At 40.5% G+C, this 6,121-nt stretch overlaps 1 long non-coding RNA gene across 1 annotated transcript in view; it reads right to left on the bottom strand.

The window, feature by feature from the left end:
* Positions 1 to 964: 964 nt before the first annotated feature.
* Positions 965 to 6,121, bottom strand: part of LOC142160435 (uncharacterized) — a 31,535-nt gene continuing 26,378 nt past the window's right edge. Inside the window, exons 2-4 of the long non-coding RNA XR_012693222.1 lie at positions 3,777 to 3,858; positions 1,529 to 1,693; positions 965 to 1,128 (exon numbers count right to left, since the gene is read on the bottom strand). This is a non-coding gene — a long non-coding RNA (uncharacterized LOC142160435). The remainder of the gene's footprint in view (positions 1,129 to 1,528; positions 1,694 to 3,776; positions 3,859 to 6,121) is intronic.

Raw genomic sequence — 6,121 nt, 5'->3', positions numbered from 1 at the left:
ATAAATTACTTTGTAACGGAACCAATATGAATATGAATTATATAAATAACTAAATGTTGTAATGCGAGTGTGTACCTGCGTATTTTACCTTGCGATCACCGTATGCCACGTGTAGCGTGGCATACTGAGTGCAATCGACCAATAAAACAATATTAACCAATATACTTTTGTTCATCTAATTATACGACTTCGACACTGGATACTGCTTGAACTCTCGTTGCCCAAAACCTCGGCCTGTTTAATGGTCTATGCTAATTTGCTTGTGACCCTGTACTCTGTCTGGACTCTGGTTTTGCTTGTACTTGTGTTGCCCGGACCTCTGCCTGGTCACTGGACTCAACTCCTATGTTTGCTTCCCTGGACAGACTCGTGCATCTTGGCAATGGGGTAACTTTATATTTGTTCCTGCATTTTAACTATATCTGTCATTTGCTTGGAACCTGTTGCTCCGTGAACTTTTCTGCCACATCTGTTCATATTTATGTTGGGAGTTATACCTGTTTATGCTGTTACATGAAAACCTGCATATTCCTTGAACTGAATCTTTGCTCATATATTTTGCCGGAAAAAAGACATTTGTAATCATAATTCCGTGGCCGCTTCCTGAGTTTACTAGAAATCATAACACCCTGTATGTTCTCCCCATGTTTTTTTTTTCCTCCCTCAACTCCATTTGACTTCATCAATCAAAGTGTGTGTGTGTGTGTGTTGTTAGACTGTAAGCTCTATTGGGCCAGTGCTGTGTTCTCTGTACAGCGCCTCAGAGTTGCTGGTAGCATCATAAATAAATAAATTATGAAATAAATTATGATGTAGTGCAAAGAGACCAATGTAAATTAAATAATAAGGTATGTTCTAAATGTTAATCAATTATTGGCTAAAATAACCTCGACACATTCTTGTAATTAAATTACAAAAGACACACACAACAATTTTTTTTATAACAATTTTTTTAACCATACTATTGAAAAAATCAACAAATCAACATTATAAATATTTTTGTGAACTAAGAATTTTGTGCCAACATATTCCTTTTTTATTTTTAACAATTTAGAATATGTATAGTATCATGTATGATGACATCTTTGGATTGTGGGATTTCACCCACAGCCTGGGTGTCTTCTTGAGCTGTTGAAAAAAAAGAAAAAAAAAGCATGCTTAGCTAATTGTTCAAACATATATTACTTCAAAAGGGTGTTGTTTATCTCATTTGACGGCATCACCAGAGGCATGAAGTGTTACATAAGTTTACATTGTTAGAAAAGGTTAATGGTATGCTAAACACAGTACTAGGCAGAGGATTAATACTTTTGGGTGGTATTTATATATACACATTTGTGTGGTGGCTGGGGGGGGAGGGGTTTACTTGAAACATCAAAAATTATTATTATGGCCATTATGGTTGAAAACTGTGAAATGGATAACTAGCTATTGGGAAAATGGCATGTGGGTAATCATGATTTTTGCTCAACTACAATGTGCCTCAAAAGGAATACAATTAGGAGAAGGGTTTAATTTCAATACTTACATTCACCCATCGCCCCCTCCAACACTGCCTGTGTGCCTGGCACCTCCTCCTCCAGGGCCACATCCTTCACCTTCAACGCTGGCGCCTTTGCCACCTAATCTGCTGACTCCTCTACCTTAGGCGCCTCCTCCAATGCCTGTTGTTGGCGGGCACAAAGTCTACAGTCTGTTGGAATAAATATTACACATAAACTTCTTGTAAAAACTTCTCAATTATAAACATCTAGCCTGATAATAATGTGAACTGACATTGTGAAACATGCATTTAATACAGATCTAAAGAAAATCTTTAATAAAAGGAATTAAATTTGACAGACACATCCCACTTTCAGATGGCCTGTAACAAGGTTTGTTTTGGGATTATGGATGTGGAAATGTCATTATTACTGTTTACATTTTTTTTTTCAGATTCCAAATTTTTACCATCTAATTAGTGTCAGATTAGGGAGGCATTTTACAGGAGGTATTTGGGTAAGACTTTGTAACATGTGAAAATCAGCTTAGGCCAACTGTGAGCATTGTCCCCAAATATGGCGTTCCACTCTTTTTGCAATATAACACGTCTGCCACCGTAATATTATAAATGTCTGTAACGTAATGTCAGTGGGTAGCACTTCTGCTGCTCAGCACTGGGGTAATGAGTTTGAATCCCAAACATGCACTATTGGTCTGGAGTTTGGGCCTCAAACATTAAGGAAAGTAAAAGTTCCACCCAAAAAATTATGATACAGGGGTCAAAGCATGTAGCATTGAAGGGGAGTTACATTTATAATCTGGAGGCAGATTGATATGTTTGGGTAGGTCATTGAAAATCTCTAAATAATTTCTAAAAGTAAACCAAGTATGTGCATTACAGTATTTTATCCGAATAATAGAGAACTCACATCTCCTAATCTCCTCTCTAAGCTCAGCTTTGAGCTGGGGCTGGCGGCAGTGGCGAAGGTCGCCCCAGCGACGCTGGAGATGCACGACTGCGCATTGGCATTGAAAACGCCGCCAGATATATCTGTGGACCCTTTGGTAGGCCCGCAGATTAAGCTCGTTCGAAACATATCGACTGGCGGACATACTGTCCATACCCTCAGTCAGTACTCTGAGCTCACGTCTTGCGAATGGGGTCGATCTTATTTTTACTATCTCAAACTCACTATCTAATACTCTGCTCTGTGATTGGTTCTCAGAGCATGTGTAGGCATGCTCACGTCACTCGCGGATCTTTTCTACACGTGTGCACAAAATGTCTGCCTGTCATTCACTCATCATATCCTAGCAAAAAAGGGGCGGATCAATGGGAAATGTACTCTGCTATTCACAATTCACTTTATAACAGGAACCTGTGATTGTAGGCACCTGATAATAGACCCTAGCTTTATAAGTGTGATAGTTTTTGTCCTAGTTGAGTTGTAAATTTAAGCATATAAATAAAGTGTAAAATTGAGATGTAACTACCAGAAAAATCAGACAGTAATTTACATATGGTTTAAAATATGTGTCTGTAATTTATACATTCATTTTTGTTATGGTTTTGATAAGGATCAAAGTAATACATTTTTTGGACCCTAATTTACCTCATGAACCTGGTCCTCCTATCCTCCTAACAAACTTACTTAGGAATTCAATTTTAAGCAACACAGAAGGTATAGTGGTGTTATTGACAGTGAGTGAGATTGGAGGCCAATTGTTGACTCTGGCATGAGGGACAAGAATGAACTCTGTATAGAATATAATTTGCTTTAGCCATCGTTGTGACATCCATGGGCGGAGTTTAGAAAGACAGTGGCTTTCAACAGATAGTGGTGAACGAAATAGGTCAGGGAAAGCAATGTACATTTGGGTGTCCTCAGCATAGAGGTGGTATTGGAGGCCAAATGAGCAAATTAGTACCACAAAAGTACAACATTTAGAAAACAAAGGAGCCTTGTGAACCCACGAGTGAGAGTGAGTGGAAGGGAGAATGTGCCAGAGATGGGTACACTACTACACTACTACAGGAGCAGTTAGAGAGGTAGGAAGTGACCCAGGAGAGAACGGTGTTTAGATGGACAATGGAGTCAAGGATGTGTAGGAGAAGACAGTGTTAAACAGTGTCCAAAGCAGCAGCCAGTTACAGGAGAATGAGTATTGCAATAATAAATGATTAATATTTATTTATAAACACAATTTCAGTAATCAAATGAAACACAAAATAAAAACAAACTGAAAATCAAACTCCTTTCTAAAATAAAAAATGACAAATATCAAATACAAACACATGCATGTTGGTTTTCCCTCATTGGTTAGAGGTGTTGCAAAGCAGATCATGCTGGAACCCATAGTGACTGTCTTCTTTATCTATTAAAAATATTAAAGAAAAAGTGATCAACCTTAGGCCATTTTGAAACAAATTATTACTTGACTGTGTGTACTTTATACACACCTGTACTTTCAAGATGTAAAATCTACAATTTGTTGCCTTTACTGTAATGCAGGTCCCTCAATAACCTAAAAGGAATAACATTGTTAACTATAGATACTAACATGCTGCAAAAGGCAACTCCTTTATGTCTTTTTCTTCCTCCATGAAATGATCCTTGCCACACTTCCTTTGTGCTCCAGCTGACAGCTGGGTCATAAGTCTGTTAGAATAAATTACAAACATTTAGCTATTTTCTAAAATGGTGTTTGTTTCTCACCTCAAAATGAAAGAGAATGCAAGATATCTCCATTTGAAAAACATTGACAAATCACTAGCAGAAAAGAAAATTCACATAGTGAGTTAGATATATGATTAACAGACTATGCTTAATTACAGATTATTTTTCAGGTGAGGTAGACATGTCCCAGGCCTGCTAGGCCTCTGGGGGGCGGCAGTGTGGCCAAGAATGACATTAAATTAATTTTGAATTACATTAAATTAATGAATGCGGGCGTTCGCCAAGCTAGCCGCCCATTCGCCCGCATTATAGCTCTCCTGCAGACCTGCAGTGCGGTGCTGCAACAGACTAGTGCAGCACCGCATTTTCATAACTTCGGGGGTCCCGATGCTGACAGCGTTGTGACGTCACGACGCTGTCAGTATAGAGGAGCCGACAGGTGCAGGTAAAGAAGAGAGAAAAAAGAAGCTGAGAAGCAGATAGAAGAAGAGAAGATAAGTAAATTAATAAGATAATTGGGGTGAAGAAGAGAGATGCTTCAGAAAACAGAAAGGGGGGGGATGAGAGATGCTTCAGAAAAATGGGGGGAAAAGAGTAGAGAGTTACTTCAGAAAACGGAGGGGGAGGAGGGGAGAGGATGCTACAGAGGAAGGGGGGGAGGAGAGCATACTACTGAAGAAGGTTGAGAAGAAGAGAGGATGCTACAGAATAAGGGGGGAGAGGAGAGCACGCTACTGAAGAAGGTTTGGAAGAAGAGAGGATGCTACAGAATAAGGGGGAGTGAGAAGAGAGGATACTACAGAATAAAGGCTAAGAAGAGAGGATACTACAGAATAAAGGGGGGGCGAGGATTCTACAGAAGAAGGGGGGAGAAGAGAGGATGCTACAGAATAAGGGCTAAGAAGAGAGGATACTACAGAATAGTGGGGGGAAAGAGGATGCTACAGAAGAAGGGGGGAGAAGAGAGAATACTACAGAATAAGGGGGGAAAAGAGAGGATGCTACAGAAGAAGGGGAGTGAGAAGAGTGGATGCTACAGAAGAAGAGGGGAGGTGAAGAGAGGATGCTGCAGAAGAAGGGGGAAAAAAGAGGATTCTACAGAAGCAGGGGGAGAGAAAATGGGAGGGAAGATTAGATCATGCTACTGAAGACGGGGGGGATGAGAGAATGCTACAGAAAATGGGGGGGGAGAATAGAGGATGCTACAGAAGATGCGGGCATAATCAAGCACTGCTCTAACTCACCATGCTGGCTACTTTAGGAGCCCCGGTGAATCCCCCCCATCCCCGCTAGCTCAAACTCTTCAGAAAGAAGTTTGGCAGGGAAGCATGTGTGAGAAAAACAGGTGGATGGGGGGCATTTTAAAGAGAAGCTGGTGGGCAAAAAGCTGACTAGACCGCTTAGGGCAGTGGTGTATGGGAGATATGGGAAAGCTGGTGGGCTTGTAAGTAAAGCTGGTCTTATGCAGCTAGCATATGTGAGAAAAGCTGATAGTCAAGGGGTGTCATGTGAGAAAAGCTAGTGGACAGATGGGCATGTGTGGGAAAAGCCGGGGATATGTCAGTGGGTAACAGGTGAATGATGTCAAGTTTTTTGTTTTGTTTTGGTCTGAAATCTATTATTTGGAGCCTCCCCTCTAGATATCCTGCATTTGCTCCTGGGCAGCAGTGAAGCCTGGACAGCATTCTGCATCAGACATCAGTACATCTACACTGCAGCTTTACCAGCCAGACAGGAGGCGGTAAGAGTTATTATTTTTATTTTAGAAATGTCAAGCATGTGAGGGTGCTGGGGATCTGTTGGATAAACATGCATGTTGTTATTCAGTGCTGCTGCTCTAGCTGCTTTGGACTTAAACATAACCCCGAGCTTCCTTAAGTTTAAGCAGGAAGTTAAGATAAAACTCTCAGCATTTCTTCTTAACTATCCAACGGGTCTGGAGGTAACGCCTACTCTTCTTA

Source organism: Mixophyes fleayi, chromosome 6 (assembly GCF_038048845.1).
Source record: "Mixophyes fleayi isolate aMixFle1 chromosome 6, aMixFle1.hap1, whole genome shotgun sequence".
Lineage (NCBI taxonomy): Eukaryota > Metazoa > Chordata > Amphibia > Anura > Limnodynastidae > Mixophyes > Mixophyes fleayi.
Note: the sequence above shows the minus strand (reverse complement) of the source record. Positions and strands in the feature narration are given on the sequence as shown.